Source organism: Mirounga angustirostris, unplaced genomic scaffold (genome assembly GCF_029215605.1).
Source record: "Mirounga angustirostris isolate CCGP_5_RB_7025 unplaced genomic scaffold, mMirAng1.0.hap1 SCAF_8, whole genome shotgun sequence".
Lineage (NCBI taxonomy): Eukaryota > Metazoa > Chordata > Mammalia > Carnivora > Phocidae > Mirounga > Mirounga angustirostris.
The window spans coordinates 27,208,601-27,226,174 of record NW_026991716.1 but is presented as its reverse complement, the minus strand read 5'-3'; the positions used below and the strand labels follow the sequence as shown (position 1 = coordinate 27,226,174).

Sequence of the window (17,574 nt, the reverse complement as noted above, 5' to 3'; positions counted from 1 at the left end):
GAAAGTATTAGTGACAACTGAAATAAGCACTGACTAAAAATACAAGAATGCTAGACATTCAATACCAAAACAAAAAAGCATTCTTAAAGTTCTGAATTTTGTAGCTGTCATTTAGCCTATCTGCCAACATCTACTGAACATTAAATTTACCAAAGACATTGTAGCTGGTATTGTGAGGGAAATGTCAGAAAAATAACAGACAACTAAGCCCTTGGTTCTGGAACTTTCAATATAATGACAGATAGAACCTAATGTCACCATTTAGCTCCATGCCTACACCTGCTGAATCCCAAAAGTATGCTAGAAACTGTTCTACTCTCCAAGTTGTTAAAGGAAGATGTTCTGATTAATCATGTTCATAAAAATTAAAACACATTTATATCCCCACAGGTATACTGAACTTCACTTTATTTTTGTGTTATACTTAGTATAGCAACTTTTTTAATGTGGTCAAATCAATATATTGACATTTTTACAAAACCTAGAATGTAGACCTAAGGCAAAAGCATGAATTTGCCAACTCTTCTGAGTATAGCAGAGTTGGTAAAAGTGCAGTTTCTGAGATCAAATACACCTGTATTCAAGGCCTGGTGCTCCAATTTACTAATTCTGTTCTAGACCCGCTGTTTTTGTATAGGTAAAGTGGACCTAGTAGTAGAACCTCCCAAAGGTTACAATTAAGGTTACATAGAATAATCCTAAGGAAAGCACAGTACCTAGCATATAGTAGGCAACAAATAAATAATAAAACCTCACTAATAAACTGCCACAGAACCCCTCAATTGCTCAAGGTTTCAGATGCCCCAGAAGATGACAGTGAGGTTCAGAGCAAAACAGCAAGAACTTGCTGGCTATCTATATCTTTACATACTGAGAAGTTAGACACCCTGGCCCCTGCCTTCACCTTGCAGTCAGCAGGAGATTAGAAGTTCAGTCTCTGAGGAAGCCAAACAGAAGACGACCGGAATCAGGAATGCCAGGCATAGTAAGGGTGATTAAGTATCAACCTGCACAGCAAACTATGGAACTACTTGGGCCTCTTCCTCCCCTGCTCTTACACCTGTCAGCAAAGTCTGTAAGACCACCCTGCCCAACCTCACCTTGTCTGGATAAGTAGAATATTATTCTCTGAAGAAATTAAAGGGGAAAAAGGGAAAAAAGAACCAAAGATCTTGACATATAAGGGTCTTCCCCCCCAAAAAAGGTCTACTTGCAGTCATATCACCCAATGGAAAAGCCACTTGCAAACAAACTGACCATAAACAAACTAAACAAATCAGCTATTCCCAGACTCTAAAATATACAAGGACAGCCAAAGACTATAAGATAGTCAAGGAAAATATGTAAGAGAGAGATGGAAGTCAGATAAACAAAAAAATCCAGAGGACACAGATATAAGGCAGGTGTAATAGGCTAAATTGTGTCCCCTAAAAAATACCATGTTGCAGTTCTATGCCTAGATACGTCAGAGTGTGATAGTGTTTAGAGATCAGGCCTTTAAAGAAGTAATTAAAGTGGGCGCCTGGGTGGCTTAGTTGGTTAAGCAACTGCCTTCGGCTCAGGTCATGATCCTGGAGTCCCAGGATCAAGTCCCGCATCGGGCTCCCTGCTCAGCAGGGAGTCTGCTTCTCCCTCTAATCCTCCCCCTCTCATGTGCTCTCTCTCTCTCATTCTCTCTCTCAAATAAATAAATAAAATCTTTAAAAAGTAAAATGAGCTCATATAGGTGGAACCTAATCCAATATGATGGGTGACTTTATAAGAAGAGGAGATTAGGACCCAGACACACACAAAGAAGACCATGTGAGGATACAGGGAGAGGTCACCTATCTACAAGCCAAGGAGAAAGGCCTCAGAAGGACTAACCCTGCTTACCCCATGTTCTTGAAACTCCAGCCTCCAGAATCATGAGACAATAAATTTCTGTTATTTAACTACTCAATCTGTCAGGCTTTGTTATCACAATCCTAGCAAACTAACACAGAAGAAAAACAACAACAACAACAACAACAAAAAAACCTTCAAAAGTATCATAAGCATTGATCCCAAATTAGTATCTGCAGAGGGAGAAGATTTTTATCTCAAAGAATAGGATGTCATGAAAAGGAATCAATCCAAGAATAAAAGCTCTTGAGGAAAAAAAAAAAAGCTCCTGAAACTTTCAAAAGAGGCAAAAGAAACAAGATTTACATTGTCCTATTAATGCGAGAACTGGCATTGGTTTAACCAAAGGTAGCACTAAAGCAGCAAACAGCAGATGTATGTTTGAGAAGTGGGGGAGGGGGATAAAGAGGAAAGGGGGTTACACATTTTATCTAAAATTGACTATCAAGATAATGTCAGATTAGACACAGAAATCTGGAAATGTGGAAGTGGATGCTCTAAGAGAGAGTTAAAGAAGTTTGGGGTATGTTATATAATAAAGAATGTTACTGACCTTTGTCCCTGATTTCTGGGAGATTCAAAATCCAAGAAGTATCTTTGTTATTCATGAGCCTTCGATATAGTATGTACATAATATTCATGACAACTCAATATCAAGCCTGGCCAAACCAGAAAGAGCAACCATGTTGGGGGTTTTGAGCCACTTACATCAGTTTGGCCTCTTCTGGAAAAGAGGAATGGGGCGAGAGACTTGAGTTCAATCTCATGGCCAATGAGTCCATGCCTACATTACTTATTATTATTAATACAGCTGAAATAGCAAAATGACAACAAAAAACAAAGGACCAGACAGACATTACCATGCATCCAATAAACCAAATGAGACAACTCAATTTATCATGAACTTATCTCCTTCCCTATCTCACCTCTTGAATCAAACAATCAAAATCTTTCTGTCAGAATGCAAAGTCAACTATTCCTCTCAATTCTGTTGTTGCTTTCCCAGTTAAGACCTTCATCTTCTCTCCCTGGATATTGAAACAGACTTCAAACTGGTACTCTGTCCCTATATTCTCTCCACCGCAATCCACTCGCAGCAAACACCAGTTAATTCTCTAAAATACAGATCTAATCAACATCTTCCCAGATTAAAAAAAAAAAAAAATCTCATGACACCCCACTACTCAGAAGTCTCCGGTGCCCACAAAATTCTTACTATTTTATTAAAACCTGTCACAGCTAGATTGACTACTCGGTATTTCCTACTTTGCCCTCAATCATTTCCCTCATTCATCCGACACTAACCATATAAGCCCATTCACCTTTAATGAACCATCAAGTACTTTCATGCCTTCATGATTTCATTTACCTTGTTTTGACTAAATAGCAAGTCTTTCAAAGTTTGTTAAATCCTTATCAATATTTCAAGGTCAATCTTACATGTTACCTTCTCTAAAAGAGTCTCCCTGATCCCTCCTTCTACAATGCTTCTGATATTCTAATATTCACTGTGATAAATCTTAGATATCATGTTTATGACCCCTCTTTGAAAACACAAGATGTTTAATCAACTCCATACTCCCTGTAATACAGTACCTGACACAAAATACACATGCCATATGACTGCTGAAAGAAGTCACATAAATGTTTTCTGAATGTTTCATGATATCAGTGCAACACTGGACTTAAAATAGGATAAAGAGAAGAAATACATGGAGCAGCGAATAGAGACAGGGAGCTAGTAGGTATATACATGCAAAAATTTTTAAAAAGTTTAAAAGACATTTGTATACAATGGCATCAAAAAGAACAAAATACTCAGGAACAAATTTTACAAAAGAAGTGCAAAACCAGTACTTTGAAAACCATAAGACACTGTTGAAAAAAATTAAAAACCTAAATAAATGGGAAGACATGGATAGGAAGACTTAATATTCGTAAGATGATAATACTCCTCAAGTTTATCTATAAATAAAACTCAATCCCTATCAAATTCTTGGCTGGCTTTTTTGCAGAAATTGATTGATCATTAAATTCTATGGAAATGGGAAGGACCTAGAATAGCCAGAGCAATCTTTAAAAACAGGAACAAGGGTGCCTGGGTGGCTCAGTCGTTAAGCGTCTGCCTTCAGCTCAGGTCATGATCCCAGGGTCCTGGGATCGAGCCCCGCATCGGGCTCCCTGCTCGGCAGGAAGCCTGCTTCTCCCTCTGCCACTCCCCCTGCTTGTGTTCCCTCTCTCGCTGTGTCTCTCTCTGTCAAATAAATAAATAAAAATTTTTTAAAAAATAAATAAGTAAATAGAGGGGTGCCTGGGTGGCTCAGTTGGTTAAGCGACTGCCTTCGGCTCAGGTCATGATCCTGGAGTCCCGGGATCGAGTCCCACGTCGGGCTCCCTGCTCAGTGGGGAGTCTGCTTCTCCCTCTCCCGCTCCCCCCTCTTGTGCTCTTTCTCTCTCTCACTCTCTCTCTCAAATAAATAAACAAAATCTTTAAAAAAAAAAATAAGTAAATAGATAAAAACAGAAACAAGGTTGGAAGAGTCACATTTCCTGATTTCAAAACTTACTACAAGGCTATAATAATCAAGACAGTGTGGTACTGGCCTAAGGAAAGACATAGATCAATGGAATAGACTTGCGAATCCAGAAATAAACCCTTAAATACACAGTCAATTGATTTTTAACAATAGAAAAAAATATGTTTTTGAATAAATAGTGCTGGGACAACTTAACATCCATATGCAAAAAACTGCAGTTGGATCCCTTTCTTATAACACACACAAAAATTTACTCCAAATATACTATAGACCTAAACGTACAAGACAAAACTATAAAACTGAAGAAAACGCAGGAGTAAGTCTTTGTGATCTTGGGTTAGGCGAACCCTTCTTAGATATAACACCACAAGCAACAAAAGGAGAAAAAGAGATAAACTGGACTTGGTCAAAATTAAAAACTTTTGTGCTTCAAAGGACACCATTAAAAAAAGCAAAAAAGACAACCCATAGGAGAAAATATTTGCAAATAGTGTACCTGATAAGAGACTTCTACCTAGAATACATAAAGAGCAATTACAACTCATAGTAAGAGCAAATAATACAATTAAAAAATGGGAAAGGATCTGAATAGACATTTCTGCAAAAAAGATTAAAAAAAAGTCCAAAGACATGAACAGATGCTCAATGTCATTAGCCAAGGAAATGCAAATCAAACCCACAATGAAATATCACCTTATACCCACTAGAAGGCTATAATCAAAAAGGCAAAAAAAATTAATGTGTTGTCTTCATGTGGAGGTTCCTCAAAAAATTAAAAATAGAGCTACCCTATGACCCAGCAATTGCACTACTGGGTATTTACCCCAAAGACACAGATGTAGTGAAAAGAAGGGCCATATGCACCCCAATGTTCATAGCAGCAATGTCTGCAATAGCCAAACTGTGGAAAGAGCCGAGATGCCCTTCAACAGATGAATGGATAAAGATGTGGTCCATATATACAATGGATTACTCAGCCATCAGAAAGGATGAATACCCAACTTTTCCATCAACATGGATGGGACTGGAGGAAATTATGCTAAGTGAAATAAGTCAAGCAGAGAAAGTCAATTATCATATGGTTTCACTTATTTGTGGAACATAAGGAATAGCATGGAGGACACTAGGAGAAGGAAGGGAAAAATAAAGGGGGGGGGGATGGGAGGGGGAGACAAACCATGAGAGACTATGGACTCTGAGAAACAAAGTGAGGTTTGAGAGGGGAGGGGGTGGGGGGATGGGTTAGCCTGGTGATGGGTATTGAGGAGGGCATTTATTACATGGAGCACTGGGTGTTATACGAAAACAATGAATCATGGAACACTACATCAAAAACTAAAGATGTACTGTATGGTGACTAACATAACAATAAAAATAAAATTAAAAAAATAATAATAATGTGTTGTCAATGATGTGGAGAGATTAGAACCACCATGCATTGCTGGTGGGAATATAAAAGATACAGCCACTCCGGAAAAGTTTGGCAGTTCCTTAGGAGGTTAAACACAGAGTTAATATAAAATTCATTGATTCCACTCCTAAGTAGCTACCCAAGAGAGATGAAAATATATGTCCACATAAAAACATGTCCATGAATGTTCACAGTAGCATTAATAAAAGTTAAAGAGTGGAATCAACTCAATAGTCTATAAATGGATGAATAAGAAAGTAAAATGTGGTATATCCATACAATGGAATATCATTTGGCATGAAAGAAAAAAGAAATGAAGTACTGTCATGTGCTTCAAGATGGATCAGCCTTGAAAACATTATAGTAAGTTAAAGAAGCCAGTCACAAAGAACCACACTCTGAATAACCACATTTATATACAAATGTCTGAAATAGGCAAATCTACAGAGACACAAAGTAACTGCCTAGGGCTGGAGAGGGGAGATTGGAAGGAACTGGAGTGACTTGCCAGTAAATATGGCCTTTTCAGTAGTGAAGAAAATTCTAAAGCTGATCGTGGTAATGGTGCACAACTATATGACTATGCTGAAAATCACTGAATTTTTCATTTAAATGGTTAAACTATATAGAATATGAATAAATCTATTTTAAAAAGACAACTGAAAAAATTCTTCAGATAGTTAGTTTAGACAGGAATACAATGGTAACTATTTTTGTTAGGATATTTCCGAGAATTTCAAAATCACTCACTCAATACACAGATACTGGAAACTCAGTTTTCATCTGAGAGAACATTCCAGTCTAGTTAGCACAGAACAGCTAAACACAATCATAAAGCCACAGTCTTATGGCCTGAGGAATAGGAGGATGAAATTTTAAGCTAACAGAGTAGCTAGAGAGGAACAAGGGTGCCTGGGTGGCACAGTGGGTTAAGCGTCCAACTCTTGGTTTTGGCTCTGGTCATGATCTCAGGGTTGTGAGATCGAGCCCCGCATCAGCCAGGCTCTGAGCTGGGCACGGGGCCTGCTCGAGATTCTCTCTCCTTCTTCCTCTGCCCCTCCTGCTTGTGCACACATGCTCTCTCTCTTTCTCTCTAAAATAAATACATCTTTCAAAAAACAAAAAAAAAAGAAAGAAAGGGAGGAAGGAAGGAAGGAAAGAGAGAGAAAGAAAGAAAGAAAGAAAGAAAGAAAGAAAGAAAGAAAGAAAGAAAAGAAAGAAAGAAAAGAAAGAAAGAGAAAGAAAGAAAGAAAGAAAGAAAAGAAAAGAAAGAAAGAAAAGAAAGAAAGAGAAAGAAAGAAAAGAAAAGAAAAGAAAGAAAGAAAGAAAGAAAGAAAGAAAGAAAGAAAGAAAGAAAGAAAGAAAGAAAGAAAGAAAGAAAGAAAGAAAGTCAGTCAGTCCTGGAGTAAAGGGAGCCACAGATGCACAAAAAATATTATTGAAACCCCTGGTTGACCCCTGAACTACACATTCATAGGATGCACAGGACAGACTCCAAGTAGCACAGTAGAGAGCAATAGCTTAAATAATGAAAGAAGTAAGCAGTGATTTCAGTTGCTGCCCACCACAGGGGAGACAAGAGTTTGAAATGTGAATCCAGTGAAATTAACAATGCCTGCTAAAAAACAAACAAACAAAGCTAACACTCTGCAGAATAACAGAACAGATTCCAAAGACTCTAAAATGTAATACCCACATACCTAGGACACAATAAAAATGATGGGACCCATTAAAAAATGTGAAAAATATGTAGCCCCTAGTCAAGTAACAAAGTAGACAATAGAAACAAGATGAGCCAAATCCAAATTAGTAAACAAGTATCTGAAAGAGTACAAAATAAGCTATTAAAGAAATATATAATGATAATGAATGGATATACGGCTACTCAAAATAGCAGAATTGAGATTATAAAAATAGAAATATAAAATGGAAATTCTAGAACAGGAAGGTACAGTATCTGAAATGAAAAATACACTGAGTTAAACAGAAAATAGTTGAAAAAACAGTGAACATGAACACAGATCAAGAAACTATATAATATAAAGAACAGGAAAAAGAAAAAGAACAAAGGTTCATTGACCTATGGAAAATATCAAACACTCTGGTATGAGTGGAATCTCAGGAGAGAATAGAGAGAACGGAGCAGAAAATAATACTTGAAGAAAAAAAGGGTGAAATTTTCCCAAATTTATTGAAAACTATTATTTTCTGGGGTGCCTGGGTGGGCCAGTCATTAAGTGTCTGCCTTTAGCTCAGGTTATGATCCTAGTCCTGGGATTGAGCCTCGCATCAGGCTCCCTGCTCAGCGGGAGACCTGCTTCTCCTCCCACTCCCCCTGCTTGTGTTCCCTCTCTCACTGTCTCTCTGTCAAATAAATAAATAATTAAAAAAAACCCCAAACTATTATTTTCTAGATACCCAAGAAGTCCAGCAATCACCAGGCAAGATAAATACAAAGAAAATCACACCTAGACACACTGAAGTCAAACTGCTAAAAATCAATGATAAAGAAAAAAATCTTAAAAGCAGGCAGAGGAAAAACAGTGACACATTATATAATTAAGAATGACGGTATGATGATAACTTCTAATGAGAAAAATTAAAGGTCAAAAGACAAATGGAAGATCCTAAAGGGCTGAAAGGAATTTTTTAAAAAGTCAGAAATGAAGGTTTTTAAAAAGGAATTTTATGCTGCTGGGAAAACTGAATAGTCACATTCAAAAGAGCAAAACTGTATCCCTATCTTACACTATAATAAAAATCAACTTAAAGCAGATTAAAGATTTGAACATAAGACCTGAAACTGTAAAACTCATACAAGGAAAGACAGGACGTGAGATTTTTTTTTTTAAGATTTTATTTATTTACTTGAGAGAGAGAGGGGGAGAACAGAGAGGGAAAGTAAGAGGGAGAAGCAGACTCCCTGTTGAGCAGGGAGCCCGACATGGGGCTCAATCCCAGGACCCTGGGATCATGACCCAAGCCAAATGCAGACGCTTAACCTACTGAGCCACCCAGGTGCCCCTGGATGTAAGATTCTTTTTTTTTTTTAAGATTTTGTTTATTTATTTGAGAGAGAGAGAATGAGAGACAGAGAGCATGAGAGGCAGGAGGGTCAGAGGGAGAAGCAGACTCCCTGCCGAGCAGGGAGCCCGATGCGGGACTTGATCCTGGGACTCCAGGATTATGACCTGGGCCGAAGGCAGTTGCTTAACCAACTGAGCCACCCAGGCGCCCTGGATGTAAGATTCTTGACACTTGTCTTGGCAATGATTTTTTTTGGATTTCACACCAAAAATAAAGGTAACAAGAGGAAAAATAAACAAGTAGAACTACATCAAACTAAAAAGCTTCTGCACTCCAAAGGAAACCAACAAAATCAAGGGCAATTATGGATGGGAGAAAATATTTGTAAACCATATATCCAACAAGGGGTTAACAACCAAAATTTAGAAGGAACTCGTACACCTCAAAAGCAAAAAAACCCCAAACAATCCAAATAAAAAAGTGAGCTGAGGATCTGAATAGACACTTTTCCAAAGAAGACATAGAAATGACCAATAAGAACATGAAAAGGTGCTCAAAGTGACTAATCATCAGGGAAATGCAAATCAAAACCACAATGACGTGATCACCCCACACCTGTTAAGATGTCTATTATCAAAAAGACAAGAGATAACAAATGCCGGTTGTAGAGAAAAGGGAGTATTTATACATTGCTGGTGGGAGTGTAAACTGGTATAGCCACTATGGAAAACAGCATGGAGTTTCCTCAAGAAATTAAAAATAGTTTTTCACAATGGGTTTGCCACCAGAACAGAGGTGTCATGAAACCACTGCTAAATCCAAGCCAAAATGGGTAAGGAAAAGATTCAATCCTTTTCCATTGTCCTTAGACACATAGATTTGGGCAAGTCTACTACCACTAGCCATCTGATCTACAAATGCGGTAGGATCAACATAAGAACCATGACAGTATTTGAGAAGAAGCCTGCTGAGATGAGAAAGAGTTTCTTCAAGTATGCCTGGATCTTGGATGAACTGAAAGTTGAATGTGAGCATGGTATCATCATTGATATCTCTCTGTGGAACTGTGAGACTAGCAAGTGTTAGTGACCATCACTGATGCCTTAACACACAGAGATTTTATTAAAAAAAAAAAAAAAAGATTAGAGGCATATGTCAGGGTAACCATGCTGTCCTGGTTGTTGTTGCTGGTGTTAATGAACTTGAAGCAAGAATGGGAATGATAAAGGACAGAAGCAGAAAAATGTTCACCTTTAGTCCTACAGCCTGCATAGGGATCAAATACATGCTGGTTGCTACATTCTTAAAGGGTCTCCTGACTGCCTGTAAATCTCACCAATAGTCAAGCACCAAGGAACTCTTGCAAAAGTAGTCTTACGTAGAAATTTGGAGAAAACATTTATGATCTAATACTCCATATATGTCCCCTCCCCCTTGAGCACTAAGCATATATAACCACCAGCTTCATACAGCAAAAGTGCAGCTCTTTCTGTTCACTGGTCCTGTCCCTGTGCTACCTGAACACTTACTAAGTTGCACCGTGAAACATCTTGACCATCACACTCAACAATCCCACAACAGGAAGATCCATGAGTGTGCCCTTCTGGCTTACACACTGGGTGTGAAACAACTAATTATTGGTATTAACAAAATGGATTCCATTGAGCCACCCTACAGACAGAAGAGATATGAGGAAATTAATTAAGTCAGCACATACATTAAGAAAACTGGCTACAACCCTGACATTCAGTAACATTTGTGCCAATTTCTGGTTGGAATGGTGACAACATGCCTTAGTCCAAAGGATGGAAAACAATCCTTAAATATGGCAATGCCAGTGGAACCACACTGCTTGAAGCTCTGAATTGTATCCTACAATCAACTCATCCAACTAACAAACCCCGGCATCTGTTCCTCTCCATCAAGACATCTATGAAATTGGTGGTATTGGTTCTATCCTTATAGGCTGAGTGAAAACTGTCAAACCCAGCATGATGGTCACCTTTGTTCCAGTCAACATTACAGCTTAAGCTTGAGTGAAGCTCTTCCTAGGGCCAATGTGAGCTTCAAGCAAGAATATGTCTGTCAAAGATGTTGATTAAGGTGACACAGCTGGTGACAGCAAAAATGACCCACCAACAGAAGCAACTGGCTTTATGGCTCATGTGATATCCTGAGCCATCCAGGCCAAATCAGTGCGGGCTGTGTGCCTGTGCTGGATGGTCACACAGCTTCATGCTGCTCACAAGTTTGCTGTGCTAAAAGACTAATCATAATTTTGAGAAGAAGCTGGAAGAAATTCTTGAAATGGGGATGCTGCCATTGTTGATATGGTTCCTGGCAAGTCCATACGTGTTGAGAGCTTCTCTTGACTATCCTCTTAGGGGTCATTTTGCTGTTCATGACATGAGACAGACAGTTGCTGTGGGTATCATCAAAGCAGTGGACAAGAAGGCTGCTGGAGCAGCCAAGGTCACCAAGTCTGCTCAGAAAGCTCAGAAATCTAAACGAATATTATCCCTAATACCTGCCACCCAAGTCTTCATCAGTGCTAGAAGAATAGTCTCAGGACTGTTGTCTCAATCAGCCATTTAAGTTTAAAAGACTAGTTAACAATAACAATGCAGATAAAACCTTAAGAAGGAAAGAAGAATAATTTGTGAACTATTTGGGGGGTGTGTGTGTGTGCGCGCACGCATATGCGTGCGCGTGCATGCAGCAGTTCTAAGTTTTTAATTTCAAATTCAGTACTTTTTTTAATGGAAACAGCTTTACCAAAAATCTGTCACAGAATTTTGAGACCCATGAAAACAATGTTTAATGGGGGCGCCTGGGTGGTTTGGTCGGTTAAGCATCTGCTTTGGGCTCAGGTCCCAATCCTCCTCCATTGGGCTCCCTGCTTAGCAGGGAGTCTGCTTCTCCCTCTCCCTTTGCGCCTCCCTCTGCTCTTCTCCCTCCTCATGCATGCACTCTCTCAAATAAATAAAATCTTTAAAAATAAAAAAATTAAAAATAAAACAATATTTAATGAAGAAAAAAATTTTTAAAGAAACTTTCTTATGATGCAGCAATCCACTTCTGGATATATATCTCAAAGAAACGAAATCATTATCTCAAAGAGACATATGTACTCTCATGTTCATTGCAGCATTCATTATTCACAATAGCCAAGATATGGAAACAACCTATGTGTCCATCAATGGATGAATGGATAAAGAAAATGTAACATATACATCCAATGATTATTTAGAAAAGAAGGGAATCTTGCCATTTGTGACAACATGGATAAAACTGGAGAACATATGCTAAGTAAAATAAGGCAGAGAGAGAAAGACAAATATTACATGGTATCCCCCACATGTGGAACCTAAAAAAACCATCTTTTTAAAAAAGGCTAACTCATAGAAACAGAGCAAAATGATAGTTGTTAGGGGTTGCTGGGCAGGGGAAATGACAGAAAAGGATACAAACTTTCAGTTACAAGTAAGGCCTAAGGATCTAACGGTGACTACAGTTGAAAACACTATATTGTATAATGGAAATTTGCTGGGAGAATAGAACTTAAGTGTTTTCACCAAAAAAATAAAAAAAGGGTAAATAGGTAAGGTGATAGATGTGTAGACCAACCTAATTGTGGAATGTATATAATATCACAATGTATGTAATACCAAATCATCAGGTTATATACTTCAAGTACATTATAATTTTGTCAGTTATATACCTCAATAAAACTGGCAAAAAAAGGAGTAAGATTGATTATTTTCAAATAAAGGAACCTCATTGGGAACAAATCTGTATGACAAGAAATGCTGAAGGAATTTCTTCAATCTGAAGGAGAAATGACACCACACAGTAACTTGGAAGATTTTATAATGAGAAAGGATGAATTCATCAGGACATAACCGTGTAAACTGTGTATACACCTAGTAATACAGCTTCAAAACACATGAAGCAACTGCTGAGTGAAAGGGTGAAAGAGCTAAATCCACAATTATGGTTAGAGATTTTATTTTATTTTTTAAGATTTTATTTATTTGACAAAGAGAGACACAGTGAGAGAGGGAACACAAGCAGGGGGAGTGGGAGAGGGAGAAGCAGGCTTCCCACTGAGCAGGGAGCCCGATGCGGGGCTCGATCCCAGGACCCTGGGATCATGACCTGGGCCAAAGGCAGACCCTTAAAGACTGAGCCACCCAGGTGTCCCATGGTTCGAGATTTTAATATACTCTTTACATAGGGGCACCTGGGTAGCTCAGTCAGTTAAGTGTCTGAGTCTTGATTTCAGTTCAGGGTCATGAGATCAAGCCCCATGTCGGACTCTGCACTGGGTATGGAACATGCTTAGGATTCTCTCTTTCCCTCTCCCAATGCCCCACCCCAGCCCCTTCCCCCACTCACATGCCCATATACTCTCTCTAAATAAATAAATAGGAATAACAGTTAAACAAAAGTACAAAAATTTGTAAGGCTATAGAATATATGAACAACACTACTGATCATCTTGACCTGACATTTACCAAAGCTCCTCTTCAAGTGTCTAAAGAATGTTCACCAAGATAGACTACATGCTGGGCCTAAAGTAAGTCCACACTGATTTCCAAAGACTGAAATTCCAAAGACTACAGAGGAATTAAATCAGCTACAGCAATACAATACGGAGAAAAGTATCCAAGTATTTGGAAATTAAATAACAAACTTAAATAATCCAACAGTCAAAAAAAAAAATGAAGAGGGAAACAAACAAACAAAAATTTTGAACTGAATGTTAATGAAAATATAATCAAAATTTGTGAGATGCAGCCAAAGCAGTGCTTTAAAAGTTTATAATAAGAGGAGAAAGATTAAAATTAAGGATATATGTTTCTATCTTAAGAAATTAGAAAAGGCCAAGCTAATAATTAAACACAAAGGGGTAGGGAGGAAGAACAAAGGAAGTAGAATAAGGAAAATAACATACTGGTAATAAAAAAACAAACAAACAAAAAAATCAAGAAAAAATTGTAAAGCCATAAGTCTTTCTGCAAAAATTAACCAATAAACCCTAGCAAAATTCTCTTTAAAAAAAAGAAACACAGGGGTGCCTGGGTGGCTCAGTTGTTAAGCGTCTGCCTTCAGCTCAGGTTATGATCCAAGGGTCCTGGGATCGAGCCCCGCATAGGGCTCCCTGCTCCGCGGGAAGCCTGCTTCTCCCCCTCCCACTCCCCCGCTTGTGTTCCCTCTCTTGCTGTGTGTCTCTCTCTGTCAAATAAATAAATAAAATCCAAAAAAAAAAAAAAAAAGAAAGAAAGAAACACAAATTACCAATCTCAGGAATGAAAGGGCGGATAACTATAGATACTAAAGATATTTTTTAAAGAGTAATGAAGGAATATTATGAAAAACTTCAGGCCAATGAATTTTATAACTTGGATGAAGTAGAAAATTTCCTTAAAAGGATAAGTTACCAAACTAACACAAGATAAATAAGAACTCTCAATACCTTCATGTTTATTAAATAAATTGAATTCAACATCGAAAACTTTCCTACAAAGAAAACTCCAGACCTAGTGGTTTCACTGATAAAATCTACCAAACATTTAAGGAAGAAATAATACCAAGCCTACATGTATTATTTCAGAAAACAGAAGTAGTGGAAAGACATCATGACCATGTGGGGTTTATCCCAGCCATGCAAAGATAGTTTAACTTTCAAAACCCACTCACTATAAATCACATTAAAGTAAAAAGAAAAATGATGTATATATCTAAATAGATATAGAAATGTTTCACAAAATTCAACACCTATTCATGATTTTAAAAACCTCAACAAACTAGGAATAGAAAAGATCTCTTAACTAAGAAAGGAAAATGGGGGACGCCTGGGTGGCCCAGTCCGTTAAGCGTCTGCCTTCGGCTTAGGTCATGATCCCAGGGTCCTGGGATCGAGCCCCAAGTAGGGCTCCCTGTTCAGCGGGAAACCTGCTTCTCCCTCTCCCCAGCCCCCAGCTCATGCTCTCTCTCAAATAAATAAATAAAATCTTTAAAAAAAAAAAAAAGAAGAAGAAAGGAAAATGGGGTGGGAGGGACCATCTAACATTGCACAGATGATGAAATATACAATGCTTTTTCTTCCTCTAAGACCAGTAATAAGGCAAGAATGTCTCTCTCATCTTGTCTACTTAACACTGTTCTAGAGGTCCAAGCCAGTGCAATAAGACAATAAGGCTAAAGAAATAAATGGCATAAAGACCACAAAGGAAGTGGCACTCAGTCAGTTAAGCGGCTGCCTTCGGCTCAGGTCATGATCCTAGGGTCCTGGGATCGAGCCCCGCATCGGGCTCCCCGCTCAGCCGGGAGCCTGCTTCTCTCTCTGCCCCTCCCCCCAGCTCACTTACGCTCTCTCTGTCTGAAATAAATAAATAAAATTTAAAAAAAAAAAAGATCGCAAAGAAAGAAGTATTTTCCACTTATAGATGACATGATTGTTTGCAAAGAAAATCTTAAGGAATCTGCTAAGCAACTAATAGTATTAATAACTGAATTTAGCAAGACCTTAGTATTCATGTAGCTCTTTTAAAATTCTAGTGGGAGGGCGCCTGGGTGGCCCAGATGGTTAAGCGTCTGCCTTCGGCTCAGGTCACGATCCCAGGATCCTGGGATCGAGTCCCGCATCGGGCTCCCTGCTCCTTGGGAGCCTGCTTCTCCCTCTGCTTCTCTCTCTCTGTCTCTCATGAATAAATAAATAAAATAAAATAAAATTCTAGTGGGAAATAATTAGAAACAAAATTTTTAAAGTTCTATTTAAGAATATCATAAAACCCAAAATACTTAAAAATACATTTAATAAAAACAATGTACAAGATTTTTTGAAAACCTTAAAATATAGCAGAGAGGGAAAAAAAAGACCTAAATAAGTGAAGATCTATACAATTTCTACAGGCCAGAAGACTCAATGTTATTGAAATACCAATTCTCCCCAAACTGAAGTATAAGTTGCAAGCTCATGTAAAGAAACTGGCAAGCTGATGACAAAATTCCTATAGATAGTCAAAGAACCTACAATAGCCAGAACAATTTTAAGGGGAAAAAAGTTACAACTCTTAGAGAATATGATTTAAAGACTTATTATAAAACTACAGTAATCAAGGCAGTGAGTTGTTGGCATAAGGATAACCTAATGAATGAGCAGAACAGAACAGAGTTCAGAAATGGAGCCACACTTATATAACCAGTTGATTTTTGACAACACAACAAAATTCAAGGCAAATAAAAAGTACTTTAATCAAATGGTGTTGAAATAACTAGGTATCCACATGGGGGGGGAAGGGAACCTAAATACAGCTTCACACCACTTACAAAAATTAATTCAGAATGGATCACAGATCTAAACATAAAAGTTAAAATTATAAACAATAAAGAAGAGAATACCTCCATACCTGGAGATTTTTTTCAACATGGCAACAATAACCATACAATGAAAAACCTGATATATTTAGACTTCATCAAAATCAAAACTTTCTCAAGTTGGCAAGGATGCAAAGAAAGGGGAACCCTCTTACACTGTTGGTGGGAATGCAAACTGGTACAGCCACTCTGGAAAACAGTATGGAGGTTCCTCAGGACATTAAAAATAGAACTACCCTACCTGGGCTCAGAAGCTAAGCCTGATGATAAAGCTGATTGGGAATACAAGACTGGTTCAGGTCGGAGAAAGGGAAACCCTCTTGCACTGTTGGTGGGAATGCAAACTGGTGCAGCCACTCTGGAAAACAGTATGGAGGTTCCTCAAAAAGTTAGAAATAGAACTATCCTACAACCCAGCAATTATACTACTACGTATTTATCCAAAGGATACAAACATAGTGATTTGAAGAGGAACCTGCACCCCAATGTTTATAGCAGCAATGTCCACAACAGCCAAACTATGGAAAGAGTGCAGATGTCCACTGACAGATGAATGGATAATGGGATTGACTCCCACATCGGGCTCCCTGCTCAGCGGGGAGTCTGCTTCTCCCTCTGCTGCTCCCCCTGTTTGTGCTCTCTCGCTCAAGCTTGTGCGCGCTCTCTCTCTCTCTCTCTAGCACACACTCTCTCAAATAAATAAATAAAATCTTTAAAAAAAAAAGTAAGATTTGGCTTTAAAAAAAACCAGACATCCATCTTGACAAGATTCGAACATCACTTCTGTGATCCTGCCAAAAATGCATAACCCAAAACTCATCATCAGACTACTTGAATTCACAGATATTCTACGAAATAATTGGTCTGTATTCTTTGAAAATGTCAAGGTCAAGAAAAACAAAGAAAGGCTGAAGAACTGTTCTATATTAAAGGACACTAAAGAGGCATTACAGCTAAATGTACTGCATGATCCTGGATAGATTCTAGAAGTAGAAAAAAATATTTCCTGGAAAGTAGATAATTGGACAAATTATCACCATGTGCATTTGAACTATGGATTAGATGGTACGGTATTAATATTAAATTCTGACTTTGATAAGCATACTGTAGTAATATAAGAGAATGTCCTTTTTCTTAATAACTACATACTGAAAAATTTAAGAGAAGAATGATGTTTGCACCATATTTTCAAATGATTCAAACAAATATACACTGATAGATTGACAGAATAAAAATAAATGGAGGAAAAAAAACATACGAGAATGTAGGTGGGTTGGGGGTGGGTTAAATAGGTGATGGGGATTAAGGAGGGCACTCGTAATGAGCACCAGG

At 38.1% G+C, this 17,574-nt stretch overlaps 1 protein-coding gene across 7 annotated transcripts in view; it reads right to left on the bottom strand.

The window, feature by feature from the left end:
* The window catches only part of EXOC2 (exocyst complex component 2), a 285,590-nt gene that overhangs the window by 223,313 nt on the left and 44,703 nt on the right, over positions 1 to 17,574 (bottom strand). The window contains exon 2 of one of the 7 annotated variants that reach the window (XM_064597283.1): positions 2,438 to 2,608. The exons of the other annotated variants lie outside the window; for them this stretch is intronic. The gene's annotated coding sequence lies outside the window, so the exon portion shown is untranslated. The remainder of the gene's footprint in view (positions 1 to 2,437; positions 2,609 to 17,574) is intronic. 7 annotated transcript variants of the gene reach the window in all.